Raw genomic sequence first — 19,366 nt, forward strand, 5'->3', positions numbered from 1 at the left:
AAAGGAAAACACAATGTCCTTCATGGCTCCTTTGCTTTTCTTGATGGGGAGGAAGGAATAGGATTGATGAGCAATGAACGTGATCAAACACAAACCTTGGTACAATGAGCCTATAATTTCCACTGTGAAATTATTGCCCTTGTAGATATTTATGCCCAGATATCCAATAATTATGACAATATGTATTACCGGTGTTGCTTGTCTTTCGTCAGGGTCAAACAATGCCATAAGATGAAATAGACCTGATATCTTCATAATCTAGGTGACAAAAACACAGTTGTCATAACTTCACCAAAATCACACATGTTTCTAGAAAATTAAAGATTTTAAGCAAAAATGACTAAGTGGCTATTTTGCAACAACTTTCTATGGCAATTGGTATCATGTTGGCACATCTATTTGGGTTGTTCCTTGGTTGGAGGGCTCTAGCCATTGCAGGTAAGTTCCATTTTCGGTTTTGTTGGATGTTGGAGATTACTTTTACTTGAATGAAGGGAAGGTTTCTTGTTAATAGATATGAATTTGCAGTTGAAGGGCCAGTTTAGATGAATGTTATAACTGCTTTAAGTAGTGATTGGCCGTCCTCACTCAGCTGTGCTTCCTAGATGTTATTATGCCTCTCATTTGGCCAAGTTTCTTAACAATATTTGCATTCTAATTGATAACTATTTAAAATCATATTTCTTCTATGTTTTTTTCTCTATATCTGATCTTATTTCCAAGTGGGAACCATGCTTTTATCCCAGATTCGACTCTTTCCATGTTGATTTGATTTGAAGCTTTGGAGAATTGTTTATTTTCCCATTATTTTGTGTTTATGTAGGTGTAGTTCCTTGTGCTATTTTGGTTATGGGGTTATTTTTTATCCCTGAATCTCCAAGATGGTTGGGAAGTTTTTGATAATGAACTTTATGTTTTTCAATTGAATGAGTTGGTATTAACCATTTTAAACCTATCACCATATGTCATGTTATGTGAAATCTTAATATCAAATTTAATGTTCTTATGAGTGCACCCTAAAATTGGTAATGAAGATTTTGAAGCCTCATTGCAAGCTCTTAGAGGAAGTTAGGTTGATGTTACCCTAGAAGCTGTTGAAATCAAATAAAATTTCAAAACAACTGCATTTTTATCATTTTCCATGTCAAATTCATATATGTTTCTATTTTTCCCTTCTTGACTGATTGCTTATCATTCACATGGAGTTGTTGAGTCATGGATATCCGATACTATTCCAATGGAGTTTTAGCTTGTTTGGTTTTGAGTTTTCTTCAGTCTGCAGTCTAAATTTCTTGAAAACAAATTTCCAACAGTTTATATGCATTTCCCATCAAGGTCATATTTGTCACTAATCTAAATATTTTTTCCTTTCAAAGTGTAGTGGAGACAGGAAATCAACAACTCAGAATAAAGTTTTCCGAGATCATATGTTTGCATAGTTAAGAATATGATAGACTTATGTGATTTTTCTGAGTGCGATTCTGCGATTCATAATGTTTATAATTTTTTTTTTTTGATAAATCATATAGATAATTTTCTGGTTGACTCATTTTGAATCACACAATGCGGTTCATCACCAGGACTAAGATGATTTTGTGTGTGCTGGTGAATTTGCATAAACTGGTTGCTATTTTATTGCTTACTTGGCAAGAATATGATTACAAAAGTAAAGTATCATTGTGTTGTATTTATTAGATGCAGACTGGCATTGGTCTGCTTCTTTTACAACATTTGAGTGGAATCAATGGTATTATGTTTTACAACAGTTCCATTTTTAAGTCTGTTGGTGAGTTTACTGTCAACTTCCAGTTAGAAAGTATGGTACTTGTGATCTGGATTCATATTGTTCTATTGGTAAAAACATGAAGTAATCGAAAAATATATATTGGCATCATGGACTTCTAATTTGGATGGGAATTAAACATATGGAATCCTTTTTATAGCTTTATAGCCTTTCATAATTAGAGGGTTTTAATTTTTAACTAGGACTCAGATCATTCATGTGATCTTTATGGCCCTTCTATTGATTTTAATTCTTATTGTCTATCACAAGATTACGTAAGAAAATCTGTATTGATTTCAATGTTTTATCATTTAAAACATGGATTTCATTTGGTAATGTTGCAACCCTTGGACTTGGTGCTATTCAGGTTTCTTTCTGATCCTCGGGCCGTACTAATTGCCATGCATGCTAGGAATGTTTCACTATAATAAAAGTTTTATTGTTACTAAACTTAATCATGTGAAAGTTGTTGGACTGTTTATGTAAAGGTTGTTATGATTGTTGTCAGTGTTGTGTTGATTGACAAAACTGGTAGACATATCCTTCTTATGGTGAGTAAACATCCTATTTAGAAGAGGATCATTTAACTCAGTCAATTCAAATTTTTTAGATATGACATGACGAGTGTTGTTCAATTTAAATATCTCACATAACTTTTTAATGATTTTAACAAATCTCCTATGCAGGGATGGCTATTTGTCTTTTCTTGGTTGGCCTTGCCTTTTATTTAAAAGTAATCAGGAATATAATAGAATCATAATAGATTATCATCAACTTATTAGAAAATGGGCTTTTGACATACATTAGATTCTATAAGAATATTTGGAAGATTGAAATGCTAAAGATGAGTTCTTGGTGTATCCTAACATCTTCCAGAGCCACCTAGCAGGAGAGTCACATCTTGTAACATTCATTGGTATTTTGGTGGTCACAAGTTTGTTGGTAAGCTCCACGTTCAGTTGGTAAATAACTTATTGAAATTTACATTATTACATTGATGTCTTTGTTTTGTTGAAGTTTTGTATAATTTCATTTGTGTTTTCTTTGTACAAGTTTACATTATCTCTTTCTCCCTCGGGATTGGGGATGTCCCCTGGGTATACTAATATAAGATTTTGAATTTTTTTGCTAGATATATAATCTGCCTCACTTTGCACCTTTTGGGAAAATTGCTAGTTTTAGTAAGTTAAAAATATGGTCTACATGATTATAGTTTTTATAAATATTATAGATCATGTGTGAGATATTTTTTTTTGGTTTAAATCAATGGCTATAAATGTAGTTTTCAGGATTGCCATAACTCTTCATGTAATTCTTTAAAGTGTGCTAGCTCAATCGAAGAGCACTTGACTTACAAGCAAGAGGTTGGTGGTTCGATTCCAGTGTGCACTAACATGAATTAATCAATGGTTTTCTAGTTTATTTTTAATTAAATGTTTTTTTATATCGATTTATTTCAATGGTGAGATATTTCGAGATTCATTGTTTATATTGTTTCCAGAGAGACAAAAGTGATCTTTAAATAAAAAAATTATTGTCTCTAGAGAGACAATAGCTAGTATTAAAGACATATTGTCTCAAATCCTAGTGTTGTCTCTAAAGAGACAAAAATGAAATTGTCTCAAGAGAGACATAAATGAAATTGTCTCCTAGGAGACAATAATGCTTGTGTTATATATTATCTTTATAGAGACAATTTTTTAAGACAATAATTTTTAACACAATAATCTTTAAGACAATAATTTTGAGACACCGGCTTAAAGATGATATTTAAGACAACACAGAAGTTTTTTTTGTCTCAAGTTAAGACAATTTACCCAAAAATTCTCTCAAATATTGTCTTAAAACTCCCCTTTATGTAGTAGTGCATCCTATGGAACTTCCACCATGTGTGAATCCACGACCCTCTGCAGTCTTCATTAGTTATCTAGGATATCATTTTGGTACAGAATGTCTTCAATAGACAATTCTACAACTTGACCTTGTATAAATAACCTATACAGATGCTCCAGAGCACCACATGTCACACCAGCTTGACCTTATTAAGAACTACCTATGACTAATGCTCTCTGAGCAGATGGGTCACATTAATCTATTAAATAATTGGCCTGTTCTTTGTGATTTTGCATCATATGATTCCAAAAAAATAACTACCCCTCAAAACAACATTGTCTTTTGTTTTTTCTAAATAATATAACTAAACCACCATCATGAGAACAGATCTTAAAATCTAAATGAGATTTCTCCACAAAAATTTCCCAAACAGCCCAAAGAATGAAGCTTTAGAATACTTGCTCAAGGAATACCCAAAGAACAATTCAACCCCACATTCTGCTTTACAACTTGCTGTAAACGCACACTAGATAGACAATAGCTGCAACTGTGATCAAATGCTGCTCCAAACAAACTCACACAATGTGCAATCAATTCGGCACACCAACTCCTCATCGTTTGACATAAATTTTCTTTTTGGTTTTGAAAGCATGTAGTTTCCAAGATAAACTCTCTTCAATTCCTTGTAATTCCTTCCACAATTATTGCTACGTCGTTTAGATATCGTGCTGATGCAATAGGCAGATTCAGTAAAAAACACTTTCAGTGTTCCAAGAAATAATGTGATAATGTGCAATCCTCTGCAGCTTGCTATGGATTACATTCGCAAATAAACGGAGATTTACGTATGAAAGGATTCTCATAACTATGGAAACAAGGAGACCCGGTCAACGCTGCCAATGAATCAATATTTTAACGAGCACTCCATAAGATTAAATGGTCCCGTGACGCTTAACGGAACTGTGTACAACGAATCCCAAAATTCCTGTCTCTTCACACACACCATAGAAAACCACACTCACACATAGATATAAATAGGGAGAAATAAATCTCACATCAGAAATCAACAATAATACAAAACAATATTAATCTATCTATGAACAAAACAATAATACTCAATGTTCTCTCACATTTTTAATAATACTCAATGCTCTTTCACATCTTCCTGGCTTTCTCAGCAGGGAATCAAGCAAGATATAGTTCTGATACCATATTAAAAAATAGAGAGAAATTAGAAAGATCCATTAAACACAACACCAAATACAATATATCTTATTGATTTCATGGATATTACATATATAAGAATACATGATATTTCTAGATCCGAGAATGGTGGATCTAAATTATTAAAAATAGCTAGTATACCCATTAACCTAGGAACTCATAGAATACAACTCAGGATAGCTTCGAAGTCATAGAAGCATTACTTCCAACATGACTTACTACAAATTCATATGGCAGGCAATGCCATGTACCTAAAAAAGACTTCAAATTCTAAGATCGACAACCTTGAATTTCCTATAAGGTACTTAACACTTAAACAGATCACTGAACTTCTTTAACCATTAGAACTGAGCACATCAAATTTATTCAAAGGTCAATACATCTTTCTTAATATGATGAAAATATTTTCTCTCGGGTCAAAGTTCATCAGCAATTGTGTTAATTGAGAAATCATATTAGTTACTTCAAGTGGAAACGACGACAAGTGCTCTAAATGGCTGGACCGGCAAAGGACAACCTTGATCACTTCTGTGTCTTTGTTTTGTTGAAACACAAAATCCACAAGTTGGCGTTGGGGTTGGAAGTGAGCAGGCTCCTGTTCCACAACGGAGCTTCATGTACTTGAATATCTTTCTAACAGGAACTCTCTGAGAAAAATTACCCTGTGTGAGTTGAGTAATCACGTGCCTTCTCTCACAGCTCTTGGTCGTTTTTCCAATCTCGAAGAATTCTCTATAGAAAGCAATTTTGTTGAGGTTAGTAAACCCCTGGCTTTTATCTTTTAGGTTAAATGCTTCAAGCATCTTCGTTTTTATATGGAGGAGATTTGCGAAGCAATTTTTCATGGAAGCAAGTTTCGCGACAGGAAGTTTGACCCTCCCCTGATGACAAACCTCAAGAAAGTGCATAGGAGGGTTTTAGGGTTGGATGATGAGGAAATTGCTCTGATCAGCTGCCTTCTCAGAAATTCCCCTCCTCTGCAGACAATGATGGTTACTTTACCAATATGCTATGAATGTGTCGATGAGTAGAAATTTTGGGTTTGAACAAATCTTCTAGACAAACCACTGTACATATAACAGTTAACGAAGATAGGATTTCTTCAGATGATGAAGATACAAGTTATTCAGATGATGAATGACCCTTTATTTAGGAAAATGAGTTATTTTTAGTGTGATTTTTTGGAGTTTCTGGTGCCTTAAAGTAAAACAATTTGTGGTGAAATTTTGATTTATATTATTTAAACTAGTTTTTTTTATTGTATATATAGATTCAGCACCCAGAAAAACCCTTAGGACACTTCTATTGTGTAGGGGTTACCCATCAAACTTGTGATTTCAATGAATTTTTATAAGTGATTTCAATGAATTTTTATAAGATTTTAGAGAAATTAGACCAAAAAAATCCACTAGAATATCATGAAAAAGTTGTTTGATATTCAGCTTTCAATATCCATACGGAATACTATTGAAAATAGGTAAGTCAATTAGTGTTGGCCCAATTTCTTGTGGTGCGACCTCTAAATTGAACACACATGAATCGAGTCAAACAATGAGTGCAATGACACATCAACCGTTATTGTAAACAAGTTTAAACCATGAAGCCTTTTTAGCTAAGTTGCTGAAAAAGGCTACCTCCAACCCCAAAATGTCGTTTTTCTGTTCGGATCCGGATCCGCATAAGAAAAGGAGGAAAAACATCGGAATTTTCGATGCTGTCTCTTTTTTTTTTTTTTTCTGGGGAAATGTAACGTTTTTCTCATAGCCATTTTTATAGTTGTTTTTATCAAAAAAATCTTGCCGTTTTAAAAAACATCAATACATTTAAAAAAAATTCGTGATACGTTTTGGCTTAAAAGAAAAAAAAAAAAAAAAAATCGAAAATGGCCCACTATGCCCGCTGGGAACAGTCAATTGTTATAATTTATAAGGTTTTTTATTGTATTTTTTATTAGAACACATTACGGTATGATTACCCTAACTTAAAACTGTCGAATAGTCGCAGAGAGTCAGGGAGTTGAAACAATATAGACGCTGAGAACTACTGTGCAGTGTATAGTTGTTGAACATTGTAGTTCATCTGGCATCGCTGCCGAGAGACTGGGAACATTGCTGCCATTGAAACATCAAGACTCGAGAGTGACTGTTCTGTCCATGTCGCTTGAGCCGTCGAGAGTGACCAGTTTTCAGTGTTCTGTCTGAGGTTAGTAATAAACAAGACTTTAACTGTAACATTACCAATATTTATTATTTAGTATTTAGCATGGTTTAAACTTTAAGGCTAAAATGGTAAAACCATTGAAGTTTGTCCACACAAATTTCTAGCAGAGATTTTGAATTTTGGATCAGGTACCGAGAGGATTCCATCACCTATTTCTAGGAGGAAACTAACATCTATCTGAGCCTTGAGGGTATAGTTGTTGTAAAGTATCTGAGTTTCCTGAGTGTGCAGGAGCCTGTGTTTATGGAGGAAACATCACAGGTTTGAGGGCATACTTTCAGCTTCTATATACTGTTCAGAGATCTTTTCCAATCATAAGGAGCTACTAAATGAGGCCAAAATTTCTGCTAGAGGAGAGCTAACTATGTGTTAAAAATTTATATCCATAACTTATTACAAATTCAAGATCGTAATATATTCAAGCATAAAAAGTCCCTTTCTGATTTAAGTTTTTAAGTTTTAAAATTAAAGAACACGGTGAATAAACAAACTAGTGGAACCTGGCACTTATTTCAGTGAGTAGCCTCCAAATATCAGTCACAAGGATATGAAGAAACCAACAAGAATAAACACCACAATATACTAAATCTGAGAGCTAATATATGTATATAAAATGATGGTAAGCATTGATACGAAGAACCTCGTATACACAGTGATATGTCTTGAGTTTAATGATCGGTCCCTTATGCAACCTCAAAATGACCGCATGTAATTTCTCTTCCTCTGTCCTCTTCTACAGCCACGAATATGTTACATGAGTGCACTTTTTTATAGAATGAACGCTGCCATCTCAATACATATCAGTCCCACGAACAAATGAGGGGTACAACCACTCATCCTTATCAATTTACATGAGCACTTGTGCCTAGAGATGGCAATACATATCAGTCCCACGAACAAATGAGGGGTACAACCACTCATCCTTATCAATTTACATGAGCATTTGTGCCTAGAGATGGTAAGAAGCTTGAGCAGTGAGAGGGTTTAGAGTCACTGAGTTTGAAACAAAGCAAGCACCCAAATGTCTGTTGTTTATGAACTATAAATCGGTTCATGAATCATTTAATAGACTAGGGTTCCGGTTTTTTGTTTGGTTTGTTCAATTTTAATAGGGTTTTCTTGGGATCTTAAGGCTGAGATACATACTTTAATTTTTAAAAATTTTAAGTTTGTAAACTGTAACTTCTTTTGAACATTTGAAATACATATATGATATTTGTCAATTTTCTTTTTCAGTTTCATTTATATCATCATCATCATTCATGGCAACTTCAAGTTCAACCATTGATGAGGCAAAAGAAGTGGAACATGATATTGAATCAACCCCTAAACTTGATCCAAAGTCATCGCTTTGGAAATAAGTAACTACTTTTGGGAAGATCCAAGAAGGTGGATCATTGGCATTGATTTGCAGTTAGTGTAAAAATGAGTATAAGGGATCATACACACGAGTTAAAGCACATTTGCTTGGTTTAAGAGGAAATGGTATTCAAATATGCAATGGCTCACCTAAAGAGAATGGGACAAATGGAAATGGTTTAAACAAGGAAAAAATAGCAAAATATCAATGAGAAAGAGGTGAGGCCGATGATAAAGAAAATGAGGCAAATCCTGCCTCCCATTTAAAACATCCAACAAGGTTAGGAGCATCTTCATCAAAGCCTCCACTTCATTCTCATGGAATTTTTTGTTCAAAGTGATCAAATTTGGGACCGTTTGAAAAGAGTTTTAATGATATGGAATTTATCCACGACAAAGAATTAAAGGTATTACATACTCATGTGCATTGATGTGCCCATGTTACTTATGCAACGGATCGATAAGATTGCTAGAATACATAGACACTGAGGCAATCGCAGAAAACATAACAGTCAAACATGTAAACAAAACAATTTTAATAAGGAGTTCACCCAATGCTCCTCGGCTACGTCTCCGAGTCCAACCTTTCACTCGTGGCCTCTCTATTATGTTTTCAAGCAGGGTTTTACAACAGTGAGCTCGATTCGAGTCTCACTAACAGAATGGAGTCAATTGGAATGGAGTGCACAGACTCTCCTTACTAAAACTCGACCTCTGAGGGTCACAGTAGTATGACAGGCCTATATCGGGGAGCTTGCTTGAACCTCTCAAGCCTTCAATGGAGTACACAAACTCTCTAACTCTCTATGGCTCTGTCTGGCTCGATGCTACCTTAAGGTCAGCTCAGCTTCTACTCTCTGTTCTCTGCTATTAGCTTTCTGCATCTCTGTGTTGCCTCTCTATATGCTGCCCCGCTGCTTCTGTCAGTGCATGGCTTTAAAGCGAGTCTGTTCTTTTGACGTTCATTTCCGCTTCCCGACCTTCTGGTTTCCTTTCCTCTATCCGTTCGAATTCCTCTACTCTACGTCATCATCAATTGGTAACGCCTTGTAAGGAGGTGGCCACTTGCTTGCTAACAAACTGAGTTTCAGATTATTCGAATGGCTGTTAAATTTGTTTGTTTCAAGATCACCCGCAAACACAAATCATTTACCAACTCATCATCCACGTTAGACTTCAAATCCATGTCATCTTTCTTTTTGACCTGTCAAGTCCGGTCGGTCATCGGGACACATCTCCACTGTTGATCTGGACCCCCCAGATCCTACGGTTGTCCTTCATATTGAGCGGACAAGTCGCACGACATTTACCCATCTGATGCGGGCGATTTTCTCTCTCATTTGCTGGACACATGTCGCTCAATGTGTGGCATCGAGCAGGACTCAGTCAAAACTGCTTACCGCCTCGAAGCCTTTCGATATCCTACCGGTTTTGGGGAATCCCACGCTATAGAACTGAAACCGTTTCTTTTTCTGAATTTTATAGCGATTTCGGGTCCGGGTGCTTCGTGGCTTTCCTTCACTGAGGGGGATGCCCTGCGATACACGATTAGCGCTAATCGCATATCAGAATCCACTTCTGTTTCCCGAATTAGCCTCCAGTTTTGCCAATTTTTTTCCATCGCGCTTTGCCATGGGCCAATGGTCTGCGCGCTTGAACAAGGGTCCTCGTTGCTCCGCTCTGGCCACAACTGCAATTGTTATGAGGATTCCTTCTGATAGCTTCAAGCTTTTCTAGGAATTGAATCTTTTGGCATAATTTGAAACAACCATGAAAACTTAGAGAGTTTTAGGATCCAATTCGGATCACAGCCTTCCCACTGAAAAAGATTTTGGACCACCAAAAGTTGGTTTTTCTTTCAAGCATCAATCAAGTGAGGGTATTGCTTCCTCGCTTGCTCAATTTCTATCCATTTCACACTGCTTGGCTTTAAACCTTTGAGTTCGATCCTGAGGTACTCAACATCCCCTATGCATGTAGTTCTTACCTTCCTGTCCAAAACTGTATCTTCCTGCAACTCATTAAGATATTCAGGTAACAGATCATCAATAGAAGGCAATTGACTCTGCTCTTTGGGATCTTCAATTAATGAAGGTTCAAATAGTCTCAAGTTGTCTACATTAACAACTGAGTAGATGTGCATGTAAGCTGGTATATCAAGGAAAAAAGCATTCTCAAGTATCTTGAAAGGTCCATACCTTATTGGCTTCAGCTTCTTACCTTCTCCTTGCATTCGGTCTTTGCTGATATACAGCCAGACTTGATCACCAACTTGGAAACTATGCTCCATCCGATGCTTGTCATGCCTTGGCTTGTACTTGGCTTGGCTCTTTTCCAGCTGTTCCTGTACTGCCTGGTGAATCTCTTGGATTTGTTCAATGAACTTGGTTGCCTTGTCCACATCACTGTGTCCATCAACTGCTATGTCTTTACCAAAGACAAAATCCAAGGGAGACCTTGGTGTGAAACCAAAACAGGTTTCGAAAGGAGATCTCTTTGTAGAAGAATGTTTAGCTCAGTTGTAATCATGCTGCACATAACATAAATGTTCATCCCAAAGTTTGGGATGCTTACTGCAATAGCCTCTAAGCAACTGGATCACTATCCTGTTGACCACTTCTGTTTGACGATCTGTTTGCAGATGAAAAGCTATGCTTTTCTTCAGCTTGGTGTCCATCAATTCCCACAAACTTGACCAAAATTTCCCAACAAATCGGGTATCTCAATCAGATATTATGGAAGTGGGTAATCCAAAATGAACCCATACATGCTGAAAGAACAACTTTGCAGTTTATTTAGCTGTAATATGTTTGTTACAAGGTATTAAAATACACATTTTGCTAAACCTATCCACAACAACATATAAATAGTCATGACCTTTCCTAGATTTAGGCAGTCCTCCAACAAAGCCCAGGGAAACACTTTCCCAAGGATGAGAAGGAACTGGTAGTGGAGTGTACAAGCCTAGTTTTCTATTGTTGGGCTTGCTTTTAGCACACATGGTACAGCCTCTTACATATCTAGAAACTGTCTCATTCATTTTTGGCCAATAACAAAATCTTTGCAGTTGTGCAACCGTTTTACTTACACCAAAGTGACCTGATATTAGAGAAGTGTGTGTTTCTCGAATTATCTTTACTCTTTTGGTTTGTGGAATGCATAGCTTCCCACAATTATAAAGGAGTTGGTCCTTAATATGACAATCCAATTCTTCTATTTGTTTGCCTTGAATATCTATATCTTGATCATATTGTTCAATGTATCTCTCATGCAATACTGAATTATGCTTAAGTATAGTAGATGCATTTATAATTGGTCCAGATAACATATCTGCAAATTTATTGTGTATGCCCTTTTTATATCTGATGACTAAATGAAATTGTTGTAGAAAACCCATCCATCTATAGTGTCTTGATTGCTACAAATTAGTTTGGGAGTGTAGATATTGAAGTGGTTGATGATCAGTATGTATAACTGTCTCTTTGCCCATTAAGTAATGTTTCCACCTTTTCACACTTTGTACTAATGCATACAATTCTTTATCATATGTGGGATAGTTAACTATTACAGAATTAAATGTCTTAGAATGATAACATATGGCTTTACCATGCTGCATCAACACTGCTCTCATGGCATAGTCACTGGCATCTGTTTCAATCTCAAATGCTCTTTGAAGATCGGGCAGTGCTAGTACTAGTGCCGTACTAATCTTTTCTTTCAAGGTGTCGAAAGATTTCTGTTGTTTGCCTCCCCACTGAAACACCTTGTTCAATCCTGTTAAAGAATGTAAGGGAGCTACAATTAAAGAAAAGTTAGAAATAAACTTTCTCCAATATTGTGTTTCTCCTAAGAAGCTTCTAACCTCTGTAGTAGATTTGGGCTTAGCCCAGTTTACCATGACTGCAACCTTAGAGGGATCCATCTTCAATTCACCACCCCCTACTATATGTCCCAAATAATTCAAATCTGTTTTGCCAAATTCACATTTTGGGAGTTTAACATAAAGTTTTTCTCTTTTCAAAACAGCCAGTGTCTGCTTAACATGCTTTAAATGTTTTTCCAAACGTTTTGCTAAATATAAGAATTTCATCCAGATATACAATAACAAAATCATCAAGAAAAAGTCTGAGTACATCATTCATTACTCTCATGAAAGTAGCAAGAGCATTAGTTAAGCCAAAAGGCATAACCAACCACTCATACAATCCCTGCTTTGTTTTGAAAGCAGTCTTCCATGCATCTTGCTCTGCAACTCTAACCTGATGATAGCCACTATGCAAGTCTAACTTGGAAAAATAAACAACCTCTTTCAACTGATCTAATAGATCATCTATGAGAGGAAGAGATAACGATTTTTTGATCGTTATCTTATTCAGTGCTTAGTAATCAATGCACATTATCCATGAGCCATCTTTCTTACAGTGAGTGCATGAAGACTTGTGTTTTTTTACAGTGTTTGTCTTCCTCTTTTTCCATTTCTGTTTTCTTTTCTCCTTATTTTTGCTTACAGTGGGTTGGGATGATCCCCCAACTTCTGGGTTCCCATTCTTACCTTTAGCTTCGAGATGCGTAGCCTGAACGGATACCTCATCTATGCTAGTGGGATTAAACATGAGGATAGTGTGCCTCATGTAGCTGTGCAGACCACCTATATACTTCAATAGAGTCTCAAGTGAGTCTAAAGAAGTTCCTAGAATCAAAGATCTTTTCCTAAATTCTTTGGTGTAACATTGTACACTTTGCCCTTCTAGTTGTCGAAGAGTTTGCTAGCTCATCATGGCTTGCTACATGTAGGCTAGTGGATAGAATTGCTTTTTAATTGCAGAAACAAATTCACTCCAGACAGAAAGAATCTTACCATGTTTCTTCATTTCGGCTTGTGTCCTACCTTCCCACCATACCAAGGTAGTGCCTCTAAGGCATAGGCTGGCCAGCGAAATCTTACTCTTGTCTGAGTCAATGCTCTGCACTCTACAATAAACATCAATCTATCTGATCTAATTATCCAGCTCCTCTGCATTCAACTCTCCATCATATATTGGTAAATCAAATTTAACATCTAATTTAATCAAAGATGTCTTCCTTTTATTTTCAGGGCTATTAGGAGGCGTGAGGAATTTTTCTTCTTTCCCTTTGCCTTTAGAGTGGTCATGGAGGAGAGATTCTTCTACTCCTTTGTCTTGTTTGGAGCTTGATGAATCTTCATCTCTATGTTTCTTATAGTCCCTATACATTTCCTCCACCATGGATTTCAGGGTCATAAAACTATCCATGAACTGGGGGTCTGATTCCAAGGGATTTTCTCCTGACATTTTCCTCTTAGAATAGACTCTTCCAATTTCTAGGTTAGTTTCAGCCAATTCTCCTTCTCCTAATTTAAGCTTTGATCTAGTTAGCATTCAACAAAAAAATCCAGCACCAACTTGTCTAACCTTAGTAACCTAGAGCTCTCATACCACTTGATTTGGAATTTATCCAGGACAAAGAATTAAAGGTATTACAGACTCATGTGCATAGATGTGCCTATGTTACTTATGCAATGGATCGATAAGATTGCTAGAATACATAGACACTGAGACAATCACAGAAAACATAACAGTAAAACATATAAACAAAACAAGTTTAATAAGGAGTTCACCCAATGCTCCTGAGCTATGTCTCCTGCTCCAGCCTTTCAGTGGTGGCCTCTCTATTATGTTTTCAAGTAGAGTTTTATAACAGTGAGCTCTATTTGAGTCTCACTAATAGAATGGAGTCAGTAGGAATGGATTGCACAGACTCTCCTTACTGAAACTTGACCTTTGAGGGTCACAGTAGTATGACAGGCCTATACCGAGGAGCTTGTTTGAACCTCTCAAGCCTTCAATGGAGCACACAGACTCTCTGACTCTCTCAAGCTCTATCTGGCTCGATGTTGCGTTCAGGTCAGCTCAACTTCTACTCTCTTTTCTCTGTTGTTAGCTTTCTACGTCTCTGTGTTGCCTCTCTATATGCTGCCCCCTCTACTTCTGTCAGTTTATGGCCTTAAAGCCAGTTTTTTCTTTTGACTGTTCATTTCCACTTCCCAACCTTCTGGTTTCCTTTCCTCTGTCCGTTCTAATTCCTCTACTTTGCGTCATCATCACTGGGTAATGCCTTGCACGGAGGTGGCCACATGTTTGCTAATGAACTGGCTGTCAGATTATTCGAATGGCCATTAAATCTGTTTGCTTCAAGATTGCCTGTGAACACGAATCATTTACTAGCTCATCATCCACGTCAGAATTCAAATCCCTGTCATCTTGCTTTTTGACCTATCAAATCCGGTTGGTTATTGGGATGCATCTCCATCATTGATCTAGACCCCCCAGAACCTACGGTCGTCCTTCATATCGGGCGGACAAGTCGCATGATGTTTACCCATCTGATGCAGGCAGTTTTCTCTGTCATCCACCGGACGCATGTCGCTCGATGTGTGGCATCGAGCGAGACTCAATCAAAACTTCTTACCACCTCGAAGCCTTCCGATATCCTGCTACTTTTGGGGAATCCTGTGCTACAGAACTGAAATAGTTGCTTTTTCCAAATTTTATAGCAATTTCAGGTCCGGGTGCTTCGGGGCTTTCCTTCACTGAGGGGGACGCCCTGCAATACACGATTAGCGCTTAGTGCTAATCACGTATCAGAATCCACCTCTGTTTCCCGAATTAGCCTCCGATTTGGCCAGTTTTCTGCCATCGTGCTTTACCATGGGCCAACAGTCTGCGCGCTTGACCGAGGGTCCTCGTTGCTCCACTCTGGCCACAACCGTAATTGTTATGAGGATTCCTTCTGTTAGCTTCAACCTTTTCTAGGACTTGAATCTTTTAGCATAATTTGAAACATTCATGAAAACTTAGAGAGTTTTAGGATCCAATTCAGATCATTTAATAATGATGCTCGAGAGATAGCAGCTGCAAGTATAGCCCAATGCATTTATGCAAATGGTCTTCCCTTTAACCTTGTGTGATCTCCTTACTGGGCAAAGATGGTAAAAACAGTGAATGAAGCCCCAAGAGGGTACAATATCGCTGGATATGAGAAGGTATGCGCCACATTGTTGAGTGATGAAAAGTTATATTTGGAGGCTAAATTAGGCCCCATTCATGATTCATGGCTCATTTCAGGGGTGTCCATCATTTCTGATGGATGGAAGGATCAAAGAAATAGGCCTTTAACCAATTTTATTTCTCAGATGCCATAGGGGGAAATGTTTTTTAAGGCAGTGGATTATGAGGGGTAGATGAAAGATTCCCAATTCATTGCTAACATTTTGATTGAAGCAATTGAATTGGTGGGGCCTGAAAATGTTGTCCAGGTAATAACTCATAATGCAACGATGTGTAGAGCAGCAGGCCTAATTATTGAAGGAAAATATCAGCACATATTTGGACCCCTTTTGTTGTACATTCATTGAACCTCATGTTGAGCAAGTTGGGAAAGAAAATTGAGTGGATTCGAGTTATTTTTGAAGAGGCAAAAGAAATTCAAGCCTTTGTCACAAACCACCACATGTCCCAAGGCATCTACAAGGAATTTGCTAAGTTTGAGCTCCTTAAGATACCGATGCTTTAAAGTTTATTAAATATTTCATAACTTCTAATATCTGACTCTAAATTCAATTATCTAAATTGGATTCTCAAATGTCATGATTTGTGAATCATAATAGTTATTCAATCAAATTATGATTTTTGATTTGTTGAAATTTGAAACATTGGCAATTTGACACCTGCAGGTTGCCAAGACTCGATTTGTTGCTCACATCATAGTCTTAACAAGGCTTGTGCAGGTGAAAGATGCATTAAAATCAATAGTATGCAAATCTCTTTGGAATCAATGGAGGAAATCCCAATCTGATAGAGCACAAGCAAAGAAATGGTTGGTTGTTGATGATGAATGGTGGGATAGGGTGGAGTACCTCTTGGCATTTACTAAGCCAATTGTGGATTTGCTCCTTATGTTTGACACATATATGCTTAATTTGGGAGAGGTGTATGAGGGCATTGATTCCATGATAGAGAAGATAAGGTTTGTTATAAATGCCAAGGAGAGTGACCTTGATGAATTCTTTTATAGAGAAGTAAAAGATATATTGACCAAAAGGTGGAATAAGATGGCCACCACATTGCACCTTTTAGCCTATGCAATGAACCCAAAACATTATGCTACAGAGTTGCTACGTGATTCAAAAAGAACCACACCAAGCAAAGATCCAGAAGTTGCAGAAGCATTTAAAAATGCTTTTAGAAAGCTTTTTGTAGATCCCGAAATTAGGCTCCGGATTCGTGCAAAGTTTTCTCATTTTGTGGTATGAGAGGGTTGGAGTTGTGATATTGAGTGTATGCGGGACAAGGCCAGATTATGTCCAATTGAGTGGTGGAACTTCTATGGTGGGGCACTTCCACATATCCAAAAATTGGCCATCAAAATATTGTTACAAGTTGCTAGTTCCTCTTCAGTAGAAAGGAACTAAATTGCATATGCCTTCATCCATTCAGTGATCCAATATAGATTGGGATCTAAGAAGGCTGAGGGACTAGTGTATGTTCACTCAAACCTTCGCCTTCTCTCACACAAGAGAGATGAATACAAATTTGCGCCCACCAAATTATGGGACGTGGAGCCAGAGTTGTCTGACTTGGATATGACATTGAATGCCATGTCTCATATGAATTTGTTTGATGCGGAGTCACCAATAGGTGGATTTTCAAGTGGACATGGCAACAATGTTCTCAGTCCCACTTCAAGAGAGGACGTGGAACCTTATAGTGGCATGAATGAAGACATATTTGATGATATGTAAAAGTAATTTATGATGGTGTTTTAACTTTTAAGCTTTTGAACAACCATATGAATTATGAATAATGATAGTAGGGTGCGAGTCATAGTTCATTTTGTACTTTGTACTATGTAGTAATTAGTATGCATTATTAATTTTGGTAAGGATGGTGTTCGTGTAACTTGTCATGTTGATAACTTGATGTTTGAAATTTGAAACAAAAACTTAATGATATGTTGAAACTTGAGTCATGAATGTTATAATAATCGTTAATGATGATGACAATCCTTATGGCATATGCTGAATTAATGATATGAATCATGATAGATCACAAATGATAATTGATTATGTATTTACTATTTTTAGTCTTTATATCTAATCTAGATTCTAAAATATGAATGGTAAAATGAAATTTTTATTTTATATATATATATATATATATATATATATATATATATATATATATATAATGTGTCGTTTCCTGTAGTATCGTATCCATAAGTATCCATACGATCCATAGGTATCAGTTTAAGTGGAACTTAGCTTTTTCAGTAATTTTTTAAAGAGAAAGTTATTAGAGACTTTAGAATTAAGTTTAAATGAAAAATTAACAAACTGTAATCACTATATAGAATGTGTCATTAATGTTTGAGGAATTTTGAACTTCCTCAAATTTTTAGAGATGTAGGTAAGAAAATTATTACATCAAGGATTTATAACCTTGCATATGCTTCTCTAGTCAATTTTGGTGTAAATTTCTTTTTCTAATCTGAACTTTAGAGAATATTAAAATTTTATTAGAGAATATTAAAATTTTATTTATAATTTTTTATGTTTTGAGATTTTTAAATTTTTATCTATATTATTTTTATATTTTTTTGTTTTGAAATTTCGGTAAAATTTATGTAATAGATAAATTTAGTATTAAGATTTGTAATTAAAAAAAAATAAATTATAATTGTATTGATTTGATAAAAATTATGATAATCATATTTTATCTTTGCCTATTTCAAAATAAATTAGGATCGTCTATTTATTAGAAAATTCCATTTAAAAATTTAAACCAAAATATTAAAAATACAAGTTGCAAATAAAGAACTAATCACTTCAATATTTCTACCTGATATTGTGAGTGACTCCATGATTTTTTAGTCTAAATATTTTCAACCATTCGAAAATTGTACCCAGGATTATTTGATTCTCCATCTTTGCTCTTAAGTTCACCAAATTTCAACATCTTCCTTCTAAAAGGTTCGAAGTTTGCAAATGGGTTAGTAGCATTAGTTTTACAATATGGATCATTCTTCACATTACACAAATTCCTTCTAAATTTTATTGAATTTTGTACCAGTGTTTTTGTAAAGGTTAATTTTTATCTGATTATCTATTGGTTTGAGATCCACACTTTGGATATTCTTTAAATATGTTACCTTGGAAGGCAGATAAAACGGTAGGAATGGTTTAGCAATAAATTCCAAGCAGGATTGTTTTAATGTCAAATGAAATTTCAGTATAGATATTTTGATTTTGTTGGTCATTTTTGTTTAAAATTTGGTGAATGACTTTTTATAATTTTTAATTTGTAGTGTAATTTTAGAATTTTAGTGTATCAAGGATTTTTTACTATATTTTAAATTTATTTAAATATTTAAAAATATATTTTAAACAGTAAAAAAATCACAGTTTTATCCAAAATTGTATTACCTTATTTAAAAAGAAAAAAATCCAATAAAAGATACAAAAAATATTCTAGTATCACAATTGCAAAACTATACCTTTTAATGTCAAAAATGCAAAACTATGATATGTAGTTAAAATATTCAAATTATTTTCTAATAGATTGGAACAATAACATTGAAATTTAATTTATCATTTTCTACTTAAGACATAACAAAGGTTCTGTGCCCCTTTTGATAAGTGTAATTTCACTGACATGTCTTTTGATTAAATAAATCTGGTTAGGATGACCCTTTTTTTGTTTAAACTTATTTTGATTTCATAGCATGTTATTTTAAATGACATATGCAGATCTTCGCACGTTGTTATTTTTGATAAAATATGCAATGTTCTATATTAAATGAAATGAAACCCATTGGTAAGCTCTACGAAAGAGAGTTTGAACCAGGAAAGTCTCGCTCTGCAGAATGCTT

This window comes from Pinus tabuliformis, chromosome 3_2, assembly GCF_031772625.1.
Source record: "Pinus tabuliformis cultivar Carrire ecotype Pingquan chromosome 3_2, CPIR1, whole genome shotgun sequence".
In the NCBI taxonomy this organism is placed as follows: Eukaryota; Viridiplantae; Streptophyta; class Pinopsida; order Pinales; family Pinaceae; genus Pinus; species Pinus tabuliformis.